The following is a 27737-nucleotide window of genomic DNA, read 5'->3' as shown; positions in this document are numbered from 1 at the left end:
ACGTGACATCTAGGGTTGTTACCTTCTTCCTAAATCTAGATCGTTCGTAGAGTTGAGTCGTAAATGTTCATATCTAATATTCACATTGATTTCTTTCAGCGATGCCTTCGACTAGGAAGCAAGCGATTAGTAAACGGCTTGATATAGCTGTGGGCGAGGGTAACATTCAGGTGCCTCCAGCCAGAGCAGGCCAAAGTGAGGCTCATTTGAAGTTGAGGTAGCTACACCCTCTACAAGAAAAGAGATCATTAGCGACCACTTCTTCTTGAAAGGAAATATATCCAGTCGTTATATGTGTACTTATAGCGGCAAATATTTATTATGGTCGTTAAAGTTATTTTTTACTGTATTTTTTACGAGGGAATTATTTCGGGTCCTTCAAATTGTGTCAATCCCCTCGTTAAATATGAATAAAAATGAAATACGAGCGCTAATTTTTCCCTCCTTTATTTTCTCAACCAACTATCCACACAAAACCCCTAAATTATCAAAAAAACCCTAAATCTCACCCTAATTCTACCCCAAATCACGCACAACAACTTCAGCAAAGAAGAGGCAAAGAATTACGAACAAATAGGGCTCTCGCAGCAACTGGCCACTACTAGATTGTCGAAGAAGTTCTGAAGTTAACACTATATATACAGAGCAGAGCAAAACTCAACAAATAATCACAAAACAATTTAGGCTTCTTGTTGTACGTAGCTTATAATCTGTATTCTCTGGTGAATCTGTGTCAACGCTAATAGGATTCTGTTCTCCTTCTCGTCAAGGTAAACTCAAGTTATAACTACCCTTTAATGTTGTTGTTTTATGACAAAAGAAGGGCTATTTTGAGGCATGTTTAGACTAATTTTAAACTTATTTTCATGGAGTTTTCGGCTGAAATGTTGGTGGCATTTTGGAGCTAGTTTTTCTGGGTTTTAGTTTTTGTTTTACTGTTGCATTTTGGGGTTGTTTTGAGATTATTTTGGAGCTAATGTTGAGCTGATTTTGTCGAGAAAAACAACTGGGTTTGGGATGCATTTAATCGATAGGAAGAGAAAAGACAAAATTAGGTGTTGGGATTTTTGAGAGAGGGTAACGATGGGCTTGGATGGTATTTGGATGATTTTTCCTTCTGCTTTTTCTTCTCATTTTGTTGGATTCTTTTCCAATCTCCTCCCTCTTTTCTCTCTCCATCACTCTATCTATACTCCCCATGTTTTCGTCCGTCAAGTTATAATGGTGAATCTGCGTCGCTAAACTTGTAGTAATAACTATTGTGAAATCGCGTATTTTTTTGATCTCTCTGCCATTCAAATATTTGATTTCTTCTTAGAATTCTATGTTTATTTTTCAGATTTATAGTTACATTGACGCCCTTTATGGCGAGACTTCTTGTAGTACCTCTGCTATTTGTAGCTTGATGGAAGATTAAGATTTAGGAATCAAACATGTTTGTAGGAATTAAATTTACCTCTTAATTTGTAACAATATGTGTTTAGATGTGGTATTCCTTAGTTCTTCACTGTTTAGTTCCTGAAAAACCTCTTCTTATGACCATTTGTGATCAAAGCAATCTGCAAAAAGATTATTACAATATTAATGTATTATTTCTGAAAGTTCAACAGAGAAACTCCATGTAACAATGCAAATAATATGTTAGTGGGATAAAAATAGCAAGTCCTGATGTTTTTTTTCTTTTTTAAAATTATTGCCTTTTATTATTGTATAAAATTACTACAGAAGAAAAAAAACTTCTTTGACTAGTTCTCTGAAACGTTCTTCGCTATTTAATTTAATGAATTGATCAAGTACTGTTTTCCTATCTTACCTAGAAGATGATGTTCTGACCAAATAAAGTTGAACTATATTTTTTAATTAGAATTAGTTTACGTGTTGAGATATGAATCTGTCAAAATGTGATTCTTGTGCACCATAAGCAAAGATGTTGTAACTTTAAAATAAAATAGCTGAGTGGGTCGCTGGAAATAGAGTTGCCAGGCTTGGCAATCGTGAAGCAGCACTTGATTACCTTGTGCATTCAAAGCAAATGTAACTCTGTTTTGCAGTTCAGTTTCTTGAATCCAAAGAGAGTAGATTGTTTAGTATTGACATAAATGTGTTCCACCAGGCTAAAAAAAGTATCTTAGAGCCGCTTAATTCTATTAGGAGTTGGCATGAATATATTAACACATTTCAGATGAGCCCTAAGAAATAAGGGATCGGAAGTTTACGATATCAATTTTCATTATATTTAATGGAAATTGATATAATAACAATCAATGCTTTAATTTTGATTCCAGGATATAGAAGTTGTTATGTGATTATTGTTCTGTTTCCATTTTATTTCTTAGTGATATTTGTAATAAATATTGTAAAAGTTGTTAGATGATCATTGTTTTATTTCTAAAGCATTGATCGTGGCTGTGATACTTTAGAAAGCTCACATATATAACCTCGGTTTGCTTTTATTTTAGATTTTTCAATCTGAATTAGGCATTTAAAAGACAATACGATGATTATTATCGATTTTGCTTTAGTATACATTTGTACTACATACAAGTTGAAGTGTTTTCTTATTTGTTGGCTTGTTGAATAAATGTTTACTTCTAGCTAATATATTATTTTAATCATATATACATATATATTACATATGCACCAGATTATGGCACCTGATAAGAAATGGATGGAACTTATCCATGACCGACTTGGTAATGCTTACAAGCTTGGAGTGGACAGTGTTTTGGATTTTACTTTTACAAGATTAAGTGAAGCGCGTGTAATACGTTGTCCATGTATCAAATGTTGTAATACATCTTCGGGGACACGTGAGATGGTTAAGTCACATATAATAGCACATGGAATAATTCAAAATTACCCTTTTTGGTATCATCACGGGAAAAAGTTAGGTGAGCCACAATCAAATTTAGAAGATATAGAAGATGATAACATTGAAGAAGTTGATGGTGAGGATAAAATACATGGGATCCTAAGAGATTTATACCCTGATTTTGATGCAGACAATACAAACATTGATGGTGATGATTTTCTTGAGGAGGAACCTAATCTTGAAACAAAAATATTCTATAAGCTTTTAAAGGATTTTGAGCAACCATTGTACCAAAATTCAAAAGTTTCTAAAATTACTATGGTTAAATTGCTTCATATCAAAAGTATTGGGTGTTGGAGTCATGAGTCATTTACAATATTTTTGAAGATATTGAAGGAAGATCTATTGCCTGATAAATCAAAGTTGCCAGATTCATATTATGAGGCAAAGAAGATAATTCGGGATCTTGGACTTTCTTATAGGAAGATTGATACATGTAAGAATAATTACATGTTATATTGGAAGGATGATAGGTTTCTTGAGTCTTACAAAGTTTGTGGAGCATCTAGATGGAAAGAGGATAAACATAGTGGAGAAACTAAATTTAAGAGTGGGAAAAAGATAGCGCACAAGATTTTACGTTATTTTTCCTTAAAGTCAAGACTCCAAAGATTATTTATGTCCTCAAAGATATCATCTTTAATGACATGGAATCATGAAAAAAGAGTTGATGATGGAATGATGAGGCACCCAGCTGACTCAATGGCATGGAAAAAGTTTGATGAACTTCACCATCCTTTCGTCGCTGAACCTCCTAATGTTCGACTTGGACTTGCTAGTGATGGTTTTCAACCATTTGGAAGTTCTAGAACCCCGTACAGCATTTGGCATGTTGTACTTATTCTTTATAATTTACCACCTTGGCTATATATGAAGCAAGAGAATTTTATTTTGTCGATGCTTATTCCTGGTCCTGAAAGTCCAGGAGATGAAATTGATGTTTATCTTCATCCTTTGATGGATGAATTAAAGGAATTATGGGAAACTGGAGTGGAGACCTTTGATGCGTCAACCATACGGAACTTTATATTGCATGCAACTCTATTATGGACCATTAATGACTTTTCGGCCTATGCAAATTTATCTGGATGGAGTACAAAAGGAAAACTAGCTGGCCCATGTTGCAATAAAGAAACATCCTCAATCATGTTAGAAAATAGAAAATATCAGTGTTATATGGGTCAGAGATGCTTTCTTCCTCTTAATCACAAACGGAGAAATGATAAAGAGTCATTTGATGGCACTAAGGAGCGAAAATTACCATCCAAAATTTTATCGGGTGAGGATATACTTGATCAAGTTGCTGACTTAGATGGTTTACCACAAACAAAGGATCCAAAGAAGAATCCTAAAATATCACATGAGAGTAGGGGTGATAATTGGAATAAGAAGAGTATTTTCTTTGATCTTCCCTATTGGAAAACTCTATTGTTGCGACATAATTTAGATGTGATGTATATCGAGAAAAATATATGTGACAATATTTTGGGAACAATCTTAAATGTCGAAGAAAAAACTAAAGATACCATAAACGCTCAATTGGATTTGCAAGCAATGAACATAAGGAAAAAATTGCATCCAATTAAAAACGGGGATAAATATGAGCTACCGACAGTATGTTATACGTTATCTCCTAAAGCGAAGAAAATATTTTTCATCAAATATATCTCAGTGTGTCAACACTAAAGGTCGCAAAATTTCAGGCCTACAAAGTCATGATTGTCATGTTCTTGTACAGCATTTACTTCCACTTGCTATACGCGGTATACTTTGCAAATCTGTATGTGAACCTCTTATTGTGTTGTCTTGATTTTTCAACTTGCTTGAAGCAAAATGTTTAAGAATGGATGAGTTAGAACAGATAGCAGCTCAAATTCCTACAACTCTGTGCAAGTAAGAAAAAGGTATTCCCTCCTTCATTTTTTGATGTGATGGTGCACTTGCCGATCCATTTAGCTAATGAGGCTATGATTGCTGGACCTATTCAATATAGATAGATGTATCCAGTGGAGAGATGGCTATACTTTTTGAAATCTTTAGTTGGTAATAGGGCTTGCCCAGAAGGTTCCATCGCGGAGGGATATTTGGCAACTGAATATTTGACTTTATGTTCAAGGTATTTGCATACAATGGAAACAAAATTTAATTTCCTTGAGCGAAATTATGGTGGTGGTATTATTGAATCTGATGGAGGTTTAACAGTTTTTTATCAACCTGGAAAAGAATTAAGTGCTGGAAAAATAGACAAATTTAATCCAGATAAATTAGAGCAAACACATATTTATATTTTGAAGAACTGTGATGAAATTCAACCATTTCTCGAGTAAGTATTAATTCGACATAATAATTCACTTATACTTTATCCATGATTTCAATTAAAATGACATGTTATTCTTTAATTTTTTGTAGAGAGTTTTCACAAATTCCAAGTGATACCTCACAAAAACATTCAGATAGGGAGTTCATTAACTGGTTTTAAAAAAAGGCTAGTACTAGTTATATACTATTGTTATTTTTTTAAATATAATATTTATATAGTATTTTCTAATTAAAGTATATAATTGATTTTGATAGGTTGTTGAATTGTACAAATGTGATAACTGTAAGAAAATGGAAGATTTGCTCACTTTGTCATGTGGTCCCCTGCCATATGTAAGGCGTCTTAAAGGTTACATTACTAATGGATATAGGTTTCATGTGGAAGACTATGACAGGGGTTTGAGAACTCAAAACTACGGGGTAGTTGTAGTTGGTGAGACAGATAAAGAGAATAAAAATATTGATTATTATGGAGAACTTACTGAGATTCTTGAATTGTAATTTATTGGAGGAAAAAGAGTGATATTGTTTAGACGTATGTGGTTTGATGTGTATGATCAAGAAAAGGGAGTTAAAATGGATGAATATGTCTTTGTGAGTGTTAACCGTCAGCGATTATTGAAAACTAATGAGCCATTTGTATTAGCAAACTATAACGACCCGGCCGGTCATTTCGAGAGTTATAGCCCCGTTTCCTCCATTTTTATTTCTTTATGTGTTATTTAGCTATATTGTGTTGTATCATGTTGGTTGGTTTGGGTCCGGAGTGATTTCGGAGTGGAATGAGACAACTTAGTCTCTAAAGTAGAAGCTTAAGTTGGAAAAGTCAATCGAATGTTGACCTATATGTAAATGATCTCGGAATTTAATTCTGATGGTTCCGTTAGCTCTGTTAGGTGATTTTGGTCTTAGGAGTACATCCAGAATGTGATTTGGAGGTCCGTGGTAGAATTAGTCTTGAATTGGCGAAATTGGAAATTTGGCGATTTTTGGTCAGAAGTGAAAAATTTGATATTGGAGGCGGAATGGAATTCTGGAAGTCGGAGTAGGTTCGTAGTGTCATTTGTGATGTGTGTACAAAATTTGAGGTTATTCGGACGTGGTTTGATTGGTTTCGGCATCGGTTGTCGAATTTGGAAGTTTAGAAGTTCTTAGGCTTGAATCCTAGGGTAATTTGATGATTTGATGTTGTTTTGAGTTATTCAAAGGTTCGACTAAGTTTGTATGTTGATATATGACTTGTTGGTAGTTTTGGTTGAGGTCCCGAGGGCTTCGGGGTGATTACGCGTGGTTAATAAATTGTTTGAAGTTGGAAAATGTAGCTGAAGCTGCTGCTACTGGTATTTCCGCACCTGCGGAGGGGAGGACCGCAGGTGCGAGGTCGCTGATGTGCATGGGAGTTCGCAGGTGCGGATAGTGTCGAGGTAGGCTGGGTCTGCAGGTGCGTAAGTGAGGTCGCATCTGCGAGCCCACAGGTGCGAGGCCTGGGGCGCAGATGCGGAGAAGAGGATTTTGGGCTGGCTTCGTAGATGCTAAGTGTTACGCCCATGTGCGCAAGCGCAGGCGCGCGATTTGGGCCGCAGATGCAGGATTTGGGCTCTTTTGTGAGTTCTGCACCTGCGATGGAAATTTTCGCAGGTGCGGCATCGCAGAAGCGGAAAAAGAGGTCATAGGTGCGATAATGCTGGGCAGAAAAGCCCCAGCTCATGGTTTTGTCTTCATTTTTCAATTGTTGGATTTGAGGAACTCAGGAGAGGGGCAATATTTCAAGGGTTTTCAAGGAGCAGCATTAGGGTAAGTGATCCTAACCCATAATGGTATTAATTTCATGAATCTAAGGTTTTGTTCATCATTAATTAGTACGAATTTTTGAAGTGAAATGAGGGATTAGGGCTTGGGATATTTGGAGAGTAATTTAAGGATTTGAAGGACCAAACAATATTGGATTTTGATGAATTTGGTATGGTTATACTCGTGACTGGACGAGCTTTCTAATTTTGTAAATTTTGTCGGATTTTGAGGCGTGATCCCGGGGGCCGGGTTTGAGCCAATTTCGGATTTTGGGCTAATTTGATAGTTTTTCTTGTTTAATTCATTCCATTAGCGTATATTGATGGTATTGTACTGGTTGTGAATAGATTCGGAGCATTTGGAGGCCGAATCGAGAGGCAAGAGCATCGCGGAGTAGGGATTTGATCGGTTTGAGGTAAGTAACGATTTAAAATCTAGTCCCGAGGGTATGAAACCCCGGATTGCATATCATAAACTATTTTGAGGTGACACACATGCTAGGTGACGGGCGTGTGGGCGTGCACTGTTGGGCATTGTGACTTGGTCCGTCCCATGGCAAATGTAAAGTTGCATATTTTTTTGAAACTATATGATACATATATGTTTTAGAAAGAGTTTATGTAAATTGGGCTGAATGCCATGTTTTGGGCCTTGTGCCAGTGCTGTTTGGACACTTAGGGGCCTTTTTCTTACTATCCTTTCACTGTTTTCAATTGAAAATCTATACTCAGTCATGGTTATACCTGTTTACTACATAACTCAGTTTTATTGCTCTGTTTTGATGCATATAAATGTTGTTTTGGGCTGAGTACCCTATTTTTTACCGAGAGCCCGAGTTGCTTGAAAGGTTTATGACTGTGTGAGGCCGAGGGCCTGATTTGTGAGGATATTTATGGGATCGGGTTGCACGCCGCAGCATGTTAGATATAGGTCGAGGGCCTGAGTGATTTATGCCATGATTTACGATGGTTTTTATGTTAAATAGCCTTGAGATTATCTTTGAAATAAAAATATCGGTTTGTTTTGGAAATGAGTCGGTTTGCCTAGTTCCATGATAGGCACCATCATGACAGGGTTAGTTTGGGTCGTGACAAGTTGGTATCAGAGCCTAGGTTACATAGGTCTCATGAGTCATGAGTGGGTTTAGTAGAGTCTTGCGGATCGGTATGGAGACGTCTGTACTTATCTTCGAGAGGCTGCAGAACCCTTAGGAAACTCCACATTCTTGAATTCTTGTCGTGCGAATCTAGTGATTCTAGTAACTAAACATCTGTTGTTTCATTCTTTCACAGATGGTGAGGACTCGTACTACCGATCAGGAGGGCCACCAACCAGTACCACCAGCCAGGGCCACGAGAGGCCGAGGTCGCGGTAGAGGCCATGGTAGGGGCAGAGGTACAACCCGCACCGCAGCTGGTGCAGTACCTGCAGGTCTACCACTTGCCCCAGATCATGACCAGATTCCAGTTGTTGATGCACCAGCTCAGGCACCACCTATGACTATTGTGATTCCAGGCCTTCAGGAGGCCTTAGCTTAGATTTTGACAACGTGTACTGGCCTTGCTCGGGCGGTCTCTATCTCGACGGCCGCAACCACTTCTCAGGCCGAGGGAGGCACAGGCACTCAGACTCCTGTCGCTCGTACACCCGAACAGGAAGTTCAGGGACTCCAGACACCAGGGGCACCACCAGCCCAGCTGGTTGCAGCTGCACAGGATTATGTGGTTACTTCTATGACTGAGGATGATCAGCATAGGTTGGAGAGGTTTGGGAGACTCCATCCACCACCTTTCAGTGGCACAGAGAGAGAGGATGCTTAGGACTTCTTGGACAGGTGTCATAGGATACTCCGTACTGCTGGTATTATGTAGAATTGTGGGGTCTCATTCACCACTTTTCAGTTTTCTAGGGCTGCACACAGATGGTGGGAGACTTACGAGAGGCGTAGGCCTGTTGGCGCAACACCCCTTACTTGCCAGGAGTTCTCCATTGTCTTTTTGGAGAAGTTCGTACCTCGGTCCCACAGAGAGGAGCTGCACAGACAGTTTGAGCGGCTTCGCCAGGGTGATATGTCTGTGACGCAGTATGAGATTCGATTCTCGGAGTTGGCCCATCATGCTATCTGGTTGGTTCCCACGGATAAGGAGAGGATCATGAGGTTTATTGATAGTCTCATTTTTCAGCTATAGTTGCTTATGATGAGAGAGAGGGTGTCTGGTGCTACCTTTGATGAGGTTATCGACATAGCTCGACAGATTGAGATGGTTTGCGGTCAGGAAAGGGTTGAGAGGGAGGCCAAGAGGCCTCGTTGTCAGGGTGGATTCAGCGGTGCTCCTTTTGGGGGTCAGTTCTAGCACGGCAAAGGTCATCATTTTAGACATGCTCAGTCAGCTCGGCCATTTCACCGTGGTGTATCATCTGGCCATGGTTCTCACAGTTCTCATCAGGGCCACTCATCACTCGGTGCCCTTCCAGCTCAGAGTCCGTATCGTTCTCCACCAATTCAGGGCTCCTCCCTTCTAGGTTCTTATACCAGTTATCCCTGTGCTAGGGGTTCCCTTAAGTTTCTGCCACCAGCACCAGGGAGTTGTTTTGAGTGTGGGGAGTTTGGGCATATGTGGAGGCAGTGTCCTCGTCGTCATGGAGGTCTATCTCAGCAGAGGAGTCAGCCTTCGACTTCAGCACCAATTACTTCACCACCCGCCCAGTCACCTCGGGGTGGAGGTCAGTCAGCTAGGGGTCACCCTAGAGAGGGAGGCAAATCAGGGGGTGGCCAGGCCCATTTCTATGCCCTCCCTGCTAGACCAGATGCTATTGCTTCAGATGCTGTGATTACACGTATTGTCTCAGTTTGTCACAGAGATCCCTCAGTAATATTTGACCCTAGTTCCACGTATTAATATGTTTCCTCGTATTTTGCCCATTTTCTGGATATGCCTTGTGAGTCTTTAGTTCCATTTGTTCATGTATCTACTCCTGTGGGCGATACTATTGTTGTGGACCACATATATCGGTCATGTGTGGTGACTATTGGGGGTCTGGAGACCCGAGTGGATCTATTGTTGCTCGGTATGGTTGACTTTGATGTGATATTAGGCATGGATTGGTTATCTCCATATCATACTATTCTAGATTGTCACGCTAAGACCGTGTCTTTGGCGATGCCGGGATTTTCGAGGGTTGAGTGGAGCGGTTTCTGTAGATTATGGACCAAGTAGGGTGATTTCATATTTGAAGGCTCAACATTTGGTTGAGAAGTGTTGCCTGCCTAATTTGTCTTTTGTGAGGGATGTTAGTGTAAAGAATCCTACCATTGATTCTATTTTGGTGGTACGAGATTTTTCGGATGTGTTTCCTGCTGACATGCCGGGCATGCCGCTTGACAGGGATATTGATTTTGGTATTGATTTGGTGCCGGGACTCAGCCCATTTCTATTCCGCCATATCGTATGGCATCGGCGAAATTGAAGGAATTCAAAGAACAGCTTCAGGAACTCCTTAATAAGGGGTTTATTCGGCCTAGTGTGTCACCTTGGGGTGCACCGGTTCTATTTGTGAAGAAGAAGGATGGTTCAATGAGAATGTGCATTGGTTACAGGCAGCTGAACAAGGTCACAGTCAAGAACAAGTATCCTTTGCCTCGTATTGATGATTTATTTGACCAACTTCAGGGAGCGAGGTTGTTCTCAAAGATTGATTTGAGGTCCGGTTATCACCAGATGAAGATTTGGGATTCAGATATTCTTAAGACTACTTTCAGGACCCGATATGGCCATTATGAGTTCTTAGTGATGTCTTTTGGGCTGACCAATGCCCCAGCAGCATTCATGCATTTGATAAACAGTGTATTCAAGCCCTATTTGGACTCATTAGTTGTTGTATTCATTGATGATATCCTGGTGTAGTCTCGTAGCCAGGAGGAGCACGCTCAACATCTGAGGATTGTATTACAAAGATTGAGGGAAGAGAAGCTTTATTCAAAGTTCTCCAAGTGTGGGTTTTTGCTCGGTTCAGTAGCATTCTTGGGGAACATGGTGTCCAGTAAGGGTATTCAGGTGGATCCGAAGAAGATAGAGGCGGCGCAGAGTTGGCCTAAACTGTCCTCAGCCACGGAGATTAGGAGCTTTCTTGGTTTGGCGGGTTATTACTGTCGCTTTGTGGAAGGATTTTCATCTATTGCTTCTCCCTTGACCAGATTGACCCAAAAGGGTGCTCCATTCAGGTGGTTGGATGAGTGTGAGGAGAGCATTCAGAAGCTCAAGACTTCTTTGATCATAGCTCCAGTGTTAGTTCTGCCATCAGCTTCAAGTTCTTACACCGTGTATTATGATGCCTCGAGGATAGGCATTGGTTGTGTTCTAATATAGGAGGGTAGGGTGATTTCCTATGCCTCGCACCAGTTGAAGACCCATGAGAAGAACTATCCTATCCACGATCTTGAGTTAGCAGCCATTATTTACGCTTGGAAAATTTGGCATCATTATTTGTATGGGGTTCATTGTGAGATCTATACTGATCACCGGAGTCTACAACATCTGTTTAAGCAGAAGGATCTTAATTTGCATCAGCGGAGATGGTTGGAGCTTCTTAAGGACTATGACATCACTATTTTGTACCATCCGGGGAAGACCAATGTGGTGGCCGATGCTTTGAGTCGCCGGGGGGAGAGTTTGGGGAGTTTAGCATATCTTCCAGCAGTAGAGAGACCTTTGGAATTGGATGTTCAGGCCTTAGCAGGCCAGCTTATGAGATTGGATATTTTGGAGCGGAGTCGGGTGTTGGCTTGCGTGGTCTCCAGGTCTTCCCTTTATGACCGTATCAGGGAGCGTCAGTATGATGACCCCCACTTGCTTGTTCTTCAGGACAAGGTCCGGTGAGGTGATACTATAGATGTGACTATTGCTGATGACGGTGTGTTGAGGATGCAGGGCCGGATATGTGTGCCTAATGTAGATGGGCTTCGGGAGTTGATTCTCGGGGAGGCCCACCACTCGCAGTATTCCATCCATCCGCATGCCGCGAAGATGTACCAGGATTTGAGATAGCACTATTGGTGGAGGCGGCTGAAGAAGGATATAGTTGGATTTGTCGCTCGATGTCTCAACTGTCAGCAGGTTAAGTATGAACATCAGAGATCGGGTGGCTTGCTTTAGAGATTAGAGATCCCGGAGTGGAAGTGGGAGCGGATCACCATGGACTTCGTAGTTGGGCTCCCACAAACTTCGAGGAAGTTTGATTCTATTTGAGTGATTGTGGATCGGCTAACCAAGTCTGCGCACTTCATTCCAGTTGGTACTACTTACACTTCAAAGCAGTTGGCTGAGGTTTACATCCGAGAGATTGTTCGCCTGCATGGTGTCCCTATTTCCATCATTTCAGATAGGGGCACTCAGTTTACATCGCAGTTTTATAGGGCCGTGCAGCCAGAGTTGGGTACTCAGGTTGAGTTGAGCATAACTTTTCACCCTCAGACGGATGGGCAATCCGAGCACACTATTCAGATATTGGAGGACATGTTGCGCGCTTGTGTCATTGACTTTGGGGGTTCATGGGACCAGTTTCTGCCACTCGTGGTGTTTGTATATAACAACAGTTATCAGTTGAGTATTCAGATGGCTCCGTATGAGGCTTTATATGGGAGGAGGTGTAGATCTCCAGTAGGATGGTTTGTGCCGGGTGAGGCTAGGCTCTTGGGTACAAACTTGGTCCAAGATGCATTAGATAAGGTGAGATTGATTCAGGAGCGGCTTCGTACGGCGCAGTATAGGCAGAAGAGCTATGCGGACAGGAAGGTCCATGATGTATCTTTTATGGTTGGGGAGAAGGTTTTGCTGAAGGTATCACCCATGAAGGGTGTTATGAGTTTGGGAAGCGGGTCAAGTTGAGCCCCGGTTCATTTAGCCTTTTGAGGCGCTTCAGAGGATAGGGGATGTGGCTTATAAGCTTGCCTTGCCACCCAGCTTGTCGAGTGTGCACCCAGTGTTTCATGTTTCCATGCTCCGGAAGTATATTGGAGATCCGTCCCATGTTTTGGATTTCAGCACGGTCCAGTTGGAGGGTGATATGACTTATGATGTGGAGCCGGTGGCTATTTTGGATCGGCATGTTGGAAAGTTGAGGTCAAAGGACTTAGCTTTGGTGAAGGTATAGTGGAGAGGGCAGCCTGTGGAGGAGGACACCTAGGAGATCGAGCGGGAGATGCATAGCAAATATCCACGCCTATTCGAGACTCCAGGTATGTTTCTAGACCCATTCGAGGACGAACGGTTATTTAAGAGGGGAAGGATGTAACGACCCGGTCGGTCGTTTCGAGAGTTATAGCCCCATTTCCCCCATTTCTGCTTCTTTATGTGTTATTTAGCTGAATTGTGTTGTATCAGGTTGGTTGGTTTGGGTCCGGAGTGGTTTCGGAGTGGAATGAGACACTTAGTCTCTAAAGTAGAAGCTTAAGTTGGAAAGGTCAACCGGATGTTGACCTATGTGTAAACGATCTCGGAATTTAATTCTGACAATTCCGTTGGCTTCGTTAAGTGATTTTGGACTTAGGAGTGCGTCCGCAATGTGATTTGGAGGTCCGTGGTAGAATTAGGCTCGAATTGGCGAAATTTGAAATTTGGTGATTTCTGGTCGGCAGTGAAAAATTTGATATCGGGGTCGGAATGGAATTTCGGAAGTTGGAGTAGGTTTGTAGTGTCATTTGTGACGTGCGTACAAAATCCGAGGTCATTCGGACGTGGTTTGGTTGGTTTTGGTATCGGTTGTCGAATTTCAAAGTTTAGAAGTTCTTAGGCTTGAATCCGAGGGTAATTTGGTGATTTGATGTTGTTTTGAGTGATTTGAAGGTTCGACTAAGTTTGTATGTTGATAAATGATTTGTTGGTATTTTTGGTTGAGGTCTTGAGGGACTCGGGGTGATTCCGGGTGGTTAACGGATTGTTTGAAGTTAGAAAATGCAGCTGAAGCTGCTGCTACTAGTATTTTCGCACCTGCGGAGGGGAGGACCACAGGTGCGAGGTCGCTGGTGCGCGTGGGAGTTCGCAGGTGCGGACAACGTCGAGGTAGGCTGGGTCCGCAAGTGCGTAAGTGAGGTCGCATCTGCGAGCCCGCAGGTGTGAGGCCTAGGCGCAGATTCGGAGAGGAAGATTTTGGGCTGGCTTCGCAGATGCAAATTGTTACGCACAGGTGCGCAAGCACATGAGTGCGATTTGGGCCGTAGATGCGGAACCTGGGCTCTTTAGTGAGTTCCGCACCTGCGATGGAAATTTCTGCAGGTGCGGCGTCGCAGAAGCGGAAAAAGAGGCCTCATGTGCGATAGTGCTGGGCAGAAAATCCCCAGCTCGTTGTTTTGTCTTCATTTTTTAATTTTTGCATTTGAGGAACTCTGGAGAGGGGCGGGTTTTCGAAGGCTTTCAAGGAGCAACGTTAGGGTAAGTGATCCTAACCCAAAATGGTATTAATTGCGTTAATCTATGGCTTTGTTCATCAATAATTAGTAGGATTTTTTGAAGTTAAATGAGGAGTTAGGGCTTGGGATTTGTGGAGAGTAATTTAAAGATTTGAAGGACCAAACGATGTCGGATTTTGATGAATTTGGTATAGTTATACTCGTGAGTAGATGAGCTTTCTAGTTTTGTAAATTTTGTTGGATTTCGAGACGTGGGCCCGGAGGCCAGGTTTGAGCCAATTTCGGGTTTTGGGCTAATTTGATAGTTTTTCTTGTGGAATTCATTTCATTAGCGTATATTGATGGTATTGTACTGATTGTGAATAGAATCGGAGCATTTGGAGGCCGAATTGAGGGGCAAGAGCATCGCGGTGTAGGGATTTGATCGGTTTGAGGTAAGTAACGATTTTAAATATAGTCCTGAGGGTATGAAAACCCGGATTTTTTATCATTTACTATTTTGAGGTGACGCACATGCTAGGTGACAGACGTGTGGGATTGCACTGTTGGGTATTGTGACTTGGCTCGTCCCATGGCAACTGTAAAGTTGCATATTTTGTTGAAACTATATGATACTTATATATTTTAGAAAGAGTTTCTGTAAATTGGGCTGAATGCCATGTTTTGGGCCTTGTGTTAGTGTTGTCTGGACCCTTCGGGGCCTTTTTCTTACTATCCTTTCACTATTTTCGATTGAAAATCTATACTCAGTCATGGTTATACCTATTTACTACATAACTCAGTTTTATTATTCTGTTTTGATGCATATAAATGTTGTTTTAGGCTGAGTACCCTATTTTTACTGAAAGCCCGAGTGGCTTGAGAGATTTATGACTGAGTGAGGCCGAGGGCCTGATTTGTGAGGATATTTATGGAATTAGTTTGCACGCCGCAACATGTTTGATATAGGCCGAGGGCCTGAGTGATTTATGCCATGATTTGGCTTGATATAGCGCTTGGGCTGAAGGAGCCCCTCCGGAGTTTGTACACACCCCAGTGAGCGGAGGTACCTACTAAGTGCGAGTGCCGAGTGCTGAGTGACTGGGAGGCATGAGTGATTGTGAGGTATGCCCGAGTGGCATGTGTGATTGTGAGGTATGCCCGGGAGGCATGAGTGATTGTGATGTTTGATCGAGGGGCTGCATATGAGTGATGTTTTGCCCGAGGGGCTGTTTATGATTTCATTATTTTTGCTCACCCTTATATTGAGCCTCTGTTTGAAACTGTTGAAAAATATCTTTAAATAATTTTTACTGGAACTGGGTTTTAAACGAGATGAATTGATTCAAACATTGATTTTTAAAATATGTTGTACTTTTACCGAAATTTCATGATATGTAATTTATATGCTTTGTTGCTCATCACTACTGCTCAGTCTTTATTTAATATTATTACTTACTGAGTTAGCGTACTCACGTTACTCCCTACACCTTGTGTGCAGATCCAAGCAGAGTTGGACACGATCGCGACTGCTGACTATTCCGGTTGCAGATTTTCTCGAGGATAGCAAGGTAGCTGCCTGGAGATCGCAGCCCTGCTCTTCTCCCTCTTATCTTCCTTTAGTTGTATTTAGCTATTTGCCAGACTATGTTAGTCTCGATATTGTCAGATAAATTATAGTAGATGCTCATGACTAGTGACACCCCGGTGTTGGGCTTTTCTTTTCCGCACTTTTGTTTTGATTTGAACTCTTTTACGATGGTTTTTATGTTAAATAGCCTTGAGATTATCTTTGAAATAAAAATATCGATTTGTTTTGAAAATGAGTCGGCTTGCCTAGTTCCACGATAGGCGCCATCACGACATGGTTAGTTTGGGTCGTGACACAAACCAAGCATTACAAGTATTGTATGTCGACGATCCTTCAAATAAATGCTGGCATATTGCAAGAAAAGTTCTACCTCGTGATACTTTTGACATTTTGCAAGAAACGGATGACAATTTGGAGAATTTGAATAATTCTACACAAATGAAAAGGAAAAGAACTGATGAAGGTTTTTGATCTTTATCATGCATGTTGTTAATATTTATTTCCTTAGGCCTCTTACTTCTCGCTTTCCTTATGTGGTTTTACAAGTGCAGCCTTGTTGCATCATATATATTGTTTTTGTTTTTCTAACCAAAGATAAGTTCTTTCATCAGCAGTTGGCAATAAAGTTTTTCCCTTTTTGACAGGAACTAATATTGATTTCTATTTTTGCTATAAGAAAATGGCTGCAATATCTTGTTAAATATGTGGTTTTACAAGTTTAGCCTTGTTGTATTTTGTCTGTGTTTTCTAATTCTAACACAAGTTAATTCTTTTATCAATAATATTGGCACGGGAAATTATGTGTGGATAAATAATTTTATTACTCATCTTAATGATTTTTATCTTTCTCAGCTAACAGTGATAATGGTGAATCTATGTCGCTAAACTTGTAGTAATAACTATTGTAAAATCGCGTCTTTTTTTTATCTCTCTGCTTTTCAAAAATTGGATTTCTTCTTAGAATTATATGTTTATTTTCCAGATTTATAGTTACATTGACGCCCTTTATGGCGAGGCTTCTTGTAGTACCTCTGCTATTTGTTTGCTTGTTGGAAGACTAAGATTTAAGAATCAAACATGTTTTTAGGAATTAAATTTGCCTCTTAATTTGTAACAATATATGTTTAGATGTGGTGTTCCTTAGTTCTTCATTGTTTAGTTCCTGAAAATTCTCTTCTTATGACCATTTGTGATCAAAGCAATCTGCAAAAAGATTATTACAATATTAATGTATTATTTCTGAAAGTTCAATAGAGAAACTAAATAATATGTTAGTGGGATAAAAATAGCAAGGCCTGATGTAGTTTTTTTTTTTTAATTAAAAATTATTGCCTTTTACTATTGTATAAAATTACTAAAGAAGAAAAAAAACTTCTTTGACTAGTTCTCTGAAACATTCTTTGCTATTTAATTTAATGAATTGATCAAGTACTGTTTTCTTATCTTACCTAGAAGATGATGTTCTGGCCAAATAAAGTTGAACTATATTTTTTAATTAGAATTAGTTTACGTGTTGAGATATGAATCTGTCAAAATGTGATTCTTGTGCACCATAAGCGAAGATGTTGTAACTTTAAAATAAAATAGCTGAGTGGGTCGTTGGAAATAGAATTGTCAGGCTTGGAAATCGTGAAGCAGCACTTGATTACCTTGTGCATTCAGAGCAAATGTAATTCTGTTTTGCAGTTTCAGTTTCTTTAATCCAAAGAGAGCAGATTGTTTAGTATTGACAGAAATGTGTCCCACCAGGATAAAAAAGTATCATAGAGCCGCTTAATTCTATTAGGAGTTGGCATGAATATATTAACACATTTCAGATGAGCCCTGATAAACAAGAGTTCGGAAGTTTACGATATCAATTTTCATTATATTTAATGGAAATTGATATAATCAAAATCAATGCTTTAATTTTGATTCCAGAAAATAGAAGTTGTTATTTGATTATTGTTCGTTTCTATTATATTTCTTAGTGATATTTGTATTCATTATTGTAAAATTTGTTAGATGATCATTGTTTTATTTCTAAAGCATTGATCGTAGCTGTGATACTTTAGAAAGCTCACATATATAACCTCTGTTTGCTTTTATTTTAGATTTTTCAATCTGAATTAGGCATTTAAAAGACAATACGATGATTATTATCGATTTTGCTTTAGTATACATTTGTACTACATATAAGTTGAAGTGTTTGCTTATTTGTTGGCTTGTTGAATAAATATTTACTTCTGGCTAATACATTATTTTAATAATATATACATATATATTACACATGCACCAGATTATGGCACCTGATAAGAAATGGATGGAACTTTCCAGATTTATAGTTACATTGACGCCCTTTATGGCGAGGGTTCTTGTAGTACCTCTGCTATTTGTTTGCTTGCTGGAAGACTAAGATTTAAGAATCAAACGTATTTGTAGGAATTAAATTTGCCTCTTAATTTGTAACAATATGTGTTTAGATGTGGTGTTCCTTAGTTCTTTATTGTTTAGTTCCTGAAAAATCTCTTCTTATGACCATTTGTGATCAAAGCAATATGCAAAAGGATTATTACAATATTAATGTATTATTTCTGAAAGTTCAATAGAGAAACTAAATAATATGTTAGTGGGATAAAAATAGCAAGGCCTGATATTGTTTTTTTTTTCCTTTTAATTATTGCCTTTTACTATTGTATAAAACTACTACAGAAGAAAAAAAACTTCTTTCACTAGTTCTCTGAAATATTCTTTGCTATTTAATTTAATGAATTAATCAAGTACTGTTTTCTTATCTTACCTAGAAGATGATGTTCTGGACAAATAAAGTTGAACTATATTTTTTAATTAGAATTAGTTTACGTGTTGAGATACGAATCTGTCAAAAGGTGATTCTTGTGCACCATAAGCGAAGATGTTATAACTTTAAAATAAAATAGTTGAGTGGGTCGCTGGAAATAGAGTTGTCAGGCTTGGCAATCCTGAAGCAGCACTTGATTACCTTGTGCATTCAGAGCAAATATAATTCTGTTTTGCAGTTTCAGTTTCTTGAATCCAAAGAGAGCAGATTGTTTAGTATTGACAGAAATGTGTCTCACCAGACTAAAAAAGTATCATAGAACAGCTTAATTCTATTAGGAGTTGGCATGAATATATTAACACATTTCAGATGAGCCCTGATAAATAAGAGATCGGAAGTTTACGATATCAATTTTCATTATATTTAATGGAAATTGATATAATCAAAATCAATGCTTTAATTTTGATTCCAGAAAATAGAAGTTGTTATGTGATTATTGTTCTGTTTCCATTATATTTCTTAGTGATATTTGTATTCATTATTGTAAAAGTTGTTAGATGATCATTGTTTTATTTCTAAAGCATTGATCGTGGCTGTGATACTTTAGAAAGCTCACATATATAGCCTATGTTTGCTTTTATTTTAGATTTTTCAATCTGAATTAGGCATTTAAAAGACAATACGATGATTATTATCGATTTTGCTTTAGTATACATTTGTACTACATATAAGTTGAAGTGTTTGCTTATTTGTTGGCTTGTTGAATAAATGTTTACTTCTGGCTAATATATTATTTTAATCATATATACATATATATTACACATGCACCAGATTATGGCACCTGATAAGAAATGGATGGAACTTATCCATGACCGACTTGGTAATGCTTACAAGCTTGGGGTGGACAGTTTTTTGGATTTTGCTTTTACAAGATTAAGTGAAGCGCGTGTAATACGTTGTCCATGTATCAAATATTGTAATACATCTTCGGGAACACGTGAGATGGTTAAGTCACATGTAATAGTACATGGAATAATTTAAAATTATACTTTTTGGTATCATCACGGGAAAAAGTTAGGTGAACCACAATCAAATTTAGAAGATCTAGAAGATGATGACATTGAAGAAGCTAATGGTGAGGATGAAATACATGGGATCTAAGAGATTTATACCCTGATTTTGATGCAGACAATACAAACATTGATGGTGATGATTTTCTTGAGGTGGAACCAAATCTTGAAGCAAAATAATTCTATAGGCTTTTAAAGGATTTTGAGCAACCATTGTACCAAAATTCAAAAGTTTCTAAACTTTCTACTATGGTTAAATTGCTTCATATCAAAAGTATTGGGCGTTGGAGTCATGAGTCATTTACAATGTTGTTGAAGATGTTGAAGGAAGATCTATTGCCTGATGAATCAAACTTGCCAGATTCATATTATGAGGCAAAGAAGATAATTCGGGATCTTGGATTTTCTTACAGGAAGATTGATGCGTGTAAGAATAATTGCATGTTTTATTGGAAGGATGACAAATTTCTTGAATCTTGCAAAGTTTGTGGAGCATCTAGATGGAAAGAGGATAAACATAGTGGAGAAACTAAATTAAAGAGTGGGAAAAAGATAACGCACAAGATTTTACGTTATTTTCCCTTAAAGCCAAAGACTCCAAAGATTGTTTATGTCCTCAAATATCATCTTAAATGACATGACATCATGAAAAAAGAGTTGACGATGGAATGACGAGACACCTAGCTGACTCAATGGCATGGACAAATTTTGATGAACTTCACCAGTCTTTCGCCGCTAAACCTCGTAATGTTCGACTTGGACTTGCTAGTGATGGTTTTGAACTATTTGGAAGTTCTAGAATCCCGTACAACATTTGACCTGTTGTACTTATTCCTTATAATTTACCACCTTGGTTGTATATGAAGCAAGAGAATTTTATTTTGTCGATGCTTTTTCATGGTCCTGAAAGACCGAGAGATGCAATTGATGTTTATCTTCATCCTTTGATGGATGAATTAAAGAAATTATGAGAAACTGGAGTGGAGGCCTTTGATGCGTCAACCAGACGGAACTTTATATTGCATGCAACTCTATTATAGACCATTAATGACTTTTCGGCCTATGTAAATTTATCTGGATGGAGTACAAAAGGAAAACTAGCTTGCCCATGTTGCAATAAAGAAACATCCTCAATCTGGTTAGAAAATAGTAAAAATCAGTGTTATATGGGTCATAGACGCTTTCTTCCTCCTAATCACAAATGGAGAAATGATAAAGAGTCATTTGATGGCACTAAGGAGCGAAGACTACCACCCAAAGTTTTATCGGGTGAGGATATACTTGATCAACTGGCTGACTTAGATGGTTTACCACAAACAAAGGATCCAAAGAAGAAGCTTAAAATATGACATGAGAGTAGGGGTGATAATTGGAATAAGAAGAGTATTTTCTTTGATCTTCCCTATTGGAAAACTGTATTGTTGCGACATAATTTAGATGTAATGCATATCGAGAAAAATGTATGTGACAATATTTTGGGGACAATATTAAATGTCAAAGAAAAAACTAAAGATACCATAAAAGCACGATTGGATTTGCAATCAATGAACATAAGGAAAGAATTGCATCCAATTAAAAATAGGGATAAATATGAGCTACCGACAGCATGTTATGCGTTATCTCCTGAAGAGAAGAACATATTTTTTAGATTCCTAAAGAACTTAAAGGTTCCAGATGGATATTCATCAAATATATCTAAGTGTGTCAACACTAAAGATCGCAAAATTTCAGGCCTAAAAAGTCATGATTATCATATTCTTCTACAATATTTACTTCCACTTACTATACGCGGTATGCTTTGCAAATCTGTATGTGAACCTCTTATTGAGTTGTCTTTATTTTTCAACTTGCTTGGAGCAAAATGTTTAAGAATGGATGAGTTAGAACAGATAGCAGCTCAAATTCCTATAACTTTGTGCAAGTTAGAAAAGGTATTCCCTCCTTCATTTTTTGATGTGATGGTGCACTTGCCGATCCATTTAGCTAGTGAGGCTATGATTGCTGGACCTATTCGATATAGATGGATGTATCCAGTAGAGCGATGGCTATCCCAAAAAATTCCATCGCGGAGGGATATTTGGCAACTGAATATTTTACTTTATGTTCAAGGTATTTGCATACAATGGAAATAAAATTTAATCGCCTTGAGCAGAATTATGATGGTGGTATTATTGAATCTGATGGAAGTTTAACGATTTTTTTTCAACCTGAAAAAGAATTAAGAGTTGGAATAATAGACAAACATAATCCAGATGAATTAGAGCAAGCACATATTTATATTTTGAAGAACTGTGATGAAATTCAACCATTTCTCGAGTAAGTATTGACTTGACATAATAATTCACTTATACTTTATCCATGATTTCAATTAAAATGACATGTTATTCTTTAATTTTTTGTAGAGAGTTTTCACAAATTCCAGGTGATACCTCTCAAAAATATTCCGATACTATTGTTATTTTTTTAAACATAATATTTATATAGTATTTGCTAATTAAATTATATAATTTATTTTGATAGGTTGTTGAATTGTACAAATGTGATAACAGTAAGAAAATGGAAGATTTGCTCACTTTGTCACGTGGTCCCTGCCATATGTGAGACGTCTTAAAGGTTACATTACTAATGGATATAGGTTTCATGTGGAAGACTATGACAAGGATTTGAGAACTCAAAACTACGTGGTGGTTGTAGTTGGTGAGACAGATGAAGAGAATAAAAATACTGATTATTATGGAGAACTTACTGAGATTCTTGAATTGCAATTTATTGGAGAAAAAAGAGTGATCTTTTTTAGATATATGTGGTTTGATGTGTATGACCAAGAAAAGGGAGTTAAAATGAATGAATATGGATTTGTGAGTGTTAACCATCAGCGATTATTGAAAACTAATGAGCCATTTGTATTAGCAAACCAAGCATTACAAGTATTTTATGTCGACGATCCTTCAAATAAAGGCTGGCATGTTGCAAGAAAAGTTCTATCTCGTGATACTTTTCGCATTTTGCAAGAAAAGAATGACGATTTGGAGAATTTGGATAATTCTACACAAATAAAAAGGAAAAGAACTGATGAAGGTTTTTGACCTTTATCATGCATGTTGTTAATATTTATTTCCTTAGGCCTCTTGCTTCTTGCTTTCCTTATGTGGTTTTACAAGTGCAGCCTTGTTGTATCATGTATGTTGTCTTTGTTTTTCTAACTACAGATAAGTTCTTTCATCAACAGTTGGCTATAAAGTTTTTCCCTTTTTGACAGGAAATAATATTGATTTCTGTTTTTGCTATAAGAAAATGGCTGCAATATCTTGCTAAATATGTGATTTTACAAGTTTAGCCTTGTTGTATTTTGTCTGTGTTTTCTAATTCTAACACAAGTTAATTCTTTTATCAGTAATATTGGCACGGAAAATTTTGTGTGGATAAATAATTTTATTACTCATCTTAATCATTTTTATCTTTCTCAGCTAACAGTTACTCCATACTTTTATCTTATTTTAGGTTGACATGAATCCATCAAAATTTCAAAAGTCTGAAACGGGAGAAACTTCAAAGAATGTACATCATGCATATATTCAACGTGGTGCTTTAACAAAGGGAAGAGGACACAACTTTGGATCTTTGGGCTCTGTAAAAATAAGTATTGGAAAGAGAACTATGATTGGAGAAAGTAAAAATCACAATTCAACAGCTTTTGAGCAGAATAAGCTTGCACATACTAATACTATTGTGCCCCCTGATTTTGCTTCGATAGAAGAGGATGCTCCCCTCGCTCATGACTCTGAAGCGATACAAGGTCTCTTAAGTTATAACTTTTTCTTTTGTTTTGTTTCTTATTGGACTGGTATTGGTTTTATGTTTCACATAAATCAAAATTTGCAAAAACAGGAGCAGCTTTGAAGAATGTACATCATGCATACATTCAACCTGCGGCTTTAGCAAGGGGACGAGGGCAAAGCTTTCGATCTTTGGGCTCTGCAAAAATAAATGTTGGCAAAAAAGATCTGATTAGCGAGATTAAAAATTATAACTCAGGGGCTTCTAAGCAGAATAAGCTAGCACATAGTGATAATATTCTTATGCCTCCTGGTTTTGATACGATGGAAGACGACATTCCCTTCACTCAAGAAGCTGAAATGATGCAAGGTTTTAAGTTTTAATTATTTATTTTTTGTTTGTTATAAGACGAGAAGTTAATTTATGCTTTACTCAAATCAAAATTTGCAGAAGTTGGAGCTATTTTGAAGAATGTACGAGACACTTACAGTCAACCTAGTGCTTTAGAAAGGGGATGTGAGAAAAACTTAAGATCTTCGGGCTCGGCAAAAGGAAGCCTTGGATAGAGAAATCTGGTTGGCGAAAGTAAAAATCACAACTCAACAGCTTCTGAGCAGAATAAGCTAGCACATAATAGTACTAATCTTATGCCTCCTAGTTTCGATCCGATGGAAGATGATGTTTCCCTCGCTCAAGAAGATGAAATGATGCAAGGTCTCAAGTTTAATATTTTTTTTGTTTGTTATAAGACTGGAATTCTCACTTTACTAACACTTATTTCTTGTTTTCTGTGAATTTTTATTTTTAAGCTGGTTTTTTGCATTTATAAGTTGTCTTGAATCTCTGTTAGTTATCTCTGCCAATTACATTGTTAATAGTGTGAAATAGTTGATGCTTTACAAAGCTTCTTGACATTGAAGTGATCTCTGTCTGGGTTTGGGAACTCTAGCATCTAAATAGCAGTATGGAATTCTTCACCTTCCTAATTGAACTTCATTCTTTTAAAATCCTCTCTTTGGTTTCTCTCTATATTACCTTGATCCTTTGCCAATTCGTTTATAAGGTGCATGTGCCCTCGTGATAAATGAAGTTATAGTGTAACCATAATGTATGCGGTCAAAATAGATTTCGGCCTTCGTATGATCGATCGAGTTTGAAACACAATCGATCGAAGCGAGACTTCGAGTCGGGTTCTGAAGATGGTACAAACAAGCTTCGTGTCCAGAGACCGACCAACATCAATCCCGAATCAATTCAAGGGTCCGAGTCAGAATCGAGCTCAAGCCAAGATCGAGAGCTCGAGTCAAGACCGAAGACTCGAGTCAATATCGAACTCATAGACAAGAGCCGTTGTAATCCCACTAGAGGAGAGAATCTCGGCAAGAATTGGGAAAAAGCTGATTTATCATGGTCTCCCACTATGTATTTTTAATTATATTTAAAGTAAGATCCCTCTATTATAAAGAGGGATGGTTATCATTTCGGTAGAGGGCAAGAATTTATGCTTATATTGTAATCCAAATACCATATTCTCCCATAGTGAAGAGTTGTTCTTTCAAGCGTCATAAACTGATTCATCTTGCTTAGTCCTAAAGATAGCTTTCTTTACAACTTTGTTTATTTTGCACTCTTTGCGGCCCATATTTGATATTTTCTTTTATCATTATGATTTGTATTGAGCTATATCACATATCCTTAGAACTACGATTAAATTTAACTTTATCCATTTTTCGGGTAAACAGTTTGGCGCCCACCGTGGGGCTAAGAATAACAGTGGTTATTTGATACGAATCTGAAGAAACACACTGTTGTGTTTTGCGCTTGGTTCCAAAAATATCTTGGATTTAGGATTAGCAACGACTAACTACCAATCAAATGGCTTCACCAATAGACAACGGAGCCGGTCTTCAAGATGAGAACAATAACTTGACACCCAGTACCGAAAGGCCACTTGTAAACGTCGTTGGAGCTTGAATCGGAGCGCCAATAGATATCAATTCGCATGTAGCCATTGAGGAGAACCTCCATGCTGAACCCGAGAATAGCATCCATGGTGGCACTCGGTCTGTAGCTCGAGATACCCATAACGTCGAGGAAAACGGCGTTAGCTTGCGTATGATTTTTGAAATATTGCAAGCCCAACAGGCAGCAATAGCTCAGTTGCAGAGCCAAACCCAGCTACAAAGCAGGCCAGAGCCCAGTCCACCTCGAGAAATCACCCACAGAACGGAGCCAGCCATAGTGAAATCAAATGAGCAAGAATCGGGGACTACTCGCGAAATTGCAAAATTGCTCGAGGAACTCACAAAGCGAGTCGAAGCCAATGATAAAAAAGTTAAAACTTATAACTCTAGGGTCGATCATATCCCGGGAGCTCCACCAATGATAAAAGGGTTGGATTCGAAAATATTCATGCAAAAACCTTTTTCCACTAGCGCAGCCCCGAAACCAATACCCAAAAAATTCCGTATGCCCGAAAGTCCCAAATATAACGGAACGACCGATCCCAACGAGCACATCACTTCTTACACGTATGCCATCAAGGGCAATGATTTAGAAGACGATGAAATCGAATCTCTGTTGTTAAATAAATTCGGAGAGACCCTCTCAAAGGGGACAATGATTTGGTATCACAACCTACCACCAAATTCCATAGACTCGTTCGCCATGTTAGCAGATTCTTTTATGAAAGCACATGCCGGCGCCATAAAAGTCACAACAAGGAAATCAGACCTCTTCAAGGTAAGACAAAAGGATAATGAGATGCTGAGGGAGTTCGTATCTCATTTTCAAATGGAACGAATAGACTTGCCACTAGTCACAGACGATTGGGCTGTTCAGGATTTCACTCAAGGTTTGAACGAACGAAGTTCGACGGCTTCACGTCGATTAAAGCATAACCTGATCGAATACCCAGCCATCACGTAGGCCGACGTGCACAATCGGTACCAATCAAAAATTAGGGTCGAAGACGATGAATTGGGATCTGAACCCGATGTTTGAAGGGATACTAATCGAGAACGAGGTCCGATCAGGGATCGATACCAACCGTACAACGGAAGCCACAGAGTCAGTGAATCGAGACATAACCTCAGGCAAAATAACAAAAGAAGTGATCGAGGTCAAGGGTCCCAGGGGCTGATGAATAGAAGTAGGTTCGATAGGCATGCCGGATCTAAGGAAGCACCTCGGTTATCAGAATATAACTTCAGTATCAATGCATCCGCCATCGTTTCGGCTATCGGACGCATCAAAGACACTAAATGGCCTCGACCCATGCAGACCGATCCTGCCTAGAGGAATACCAATCAAATGTGTGAATATCATGGCACCCATGGCCACAGAATGGAAGATTGCAGGCAACTAAGAGAGAAAGTAGCCCGGTTATTCAACAAAGGGCACCTTCGAGAATTTTTGAGCGATAGGGCAAAGAACCATTTTAAAAACAGGGATTTCGGCAAGTAAAACGAACAAGAAGAACCACAGCACGTCATTCACATGATCATCGGTAGCACCGATACCCCTCAGGGACCAGTGCTTAAACGCACTAAGTCATCGATTCTAAGAGAAAAGCGATCTCAAACTCAAGATTAAACACCCGTAGGAACTTTGTCCTTCAATGATGAAGATGCAGAAGGATTCATACAATCTCATAACGATGCACTGGTAATATTCGTACTCATAAATAAAACTAAAGTTAAGCGTGTGTTGATTGATCCAGGTAGCTCGTCCAATATCATCAGATTGAAGGTCATAGAACAGCTCGACTTGCAGGACCAGATCGTACACGCAACCCTGGTTCTAAACGGATTCAATATGGCATGTGAAACAACCAAAGGCGAGATAATTCTACCAATAAACGTGGCCGGAACCATCCAGGAAATGAAGTTCCACGTGATCGAAGGTGATATGAGATACAACGCCCTTTTCGTAAAGCCATGGATACACAACATGAGTGTTGTACCTTCGACCCTACACCAGGTCCTCAAATTCCCAAGATCGAGAGGAGTCAAAATAGTGTACGGAGAACAACCAACCGCAAGAGAAATGTTCTCCATCGAGGAAGCGAAACCAATATCCTCGACTTTGCCAGTAAAGGGATCGGGCTCAGAAGGGCAACGAGATACCAAATAGCAATCACAAACATCGGCTTT

General features: G+C 38.8%; 1 long non-coding RNA gene across 1 annotated transcript; it reads left to right on the top strand.

Moving 5' to 3' along the window:
• Positions 1–518: 518 nt before the first annotated feature.
• On the top strand, positions 519–24319 carry LOC104104519 (uncharacterized). Its single transcript, XR_011413448.1, has 3 exons — positions 519–770; positions 23308–23952; positions 24034–24319. It is a non-coding gene; the product is annotated as an uncharacterized lncRNA (long non-coding RNA).
• Positions 24320–27737: the final 3418 nt, after the last annotated feature.

The sequence above is a fragment of the Nicotiana tomentosiformis genome, chromosome 2, assembly GCF_000390325.3.
Source record: "Nicotiana tomentosiformis chromosome 2, ASM39032v3, whole genome shotgun sequence".
NCBI classification, from domain to species: domain Eukaryota; kingdom Viridiplantae; phylum Streptophyta; class Magnoliopsida; order Solanales; family Solanaceae; genus Nicotiana; species Nicotiana tomentosiformis.
Note: the sequence above shows the minus strand (reverse complement) of the source record. Positions and strands in the feature narration are given on the sequence as shown.